Source organism: Nannochloropsis gaditana (genome assembly GCF_000240725.1).
Source record: "Nannochloropsis gaditana CCMP526 unplaced genomic scaffold scaffold091, whole genome shotgun sequence".
Classification (NCBI taxonomy): domain Eukaryota; class Eustigmatophyceae; order Eustigmatales; family Monodopsidaceae; genus Microchloropsis; species Microchloropsis gaditana.
In genome coordinates this window covers 53,601-53,841 of record NW_005803862.1, presented here as the reverse complement: position 1 = coordinate 53,841, position 241 = coordinate 53,601, and positions in this window count along the sequence as shown.

Here is a 241-nt window from a genome sequence, read left to right as displayed (position 1 = left end):
AAACGCTCTTCTGCTCGGTCTCTCTCGACATCATCGGCAAAGCCGTCTTCAACTACGACTTTGGGTGGGTAGGGAGGCATAGGGGAAGGGAGGGGGCAGGGGAGGAAGGGACCGAGGGAGGGACCGAGGGAGGGACCGAGGGAGGGAAGGAGGAAGGCAAGGAGGGAGGCAAGACGAGAGGATCGGTGGACCGCTTTCCTAAAGGATTCATCCGTTGCTTCCCTCCCTCCTCCCCTCACGC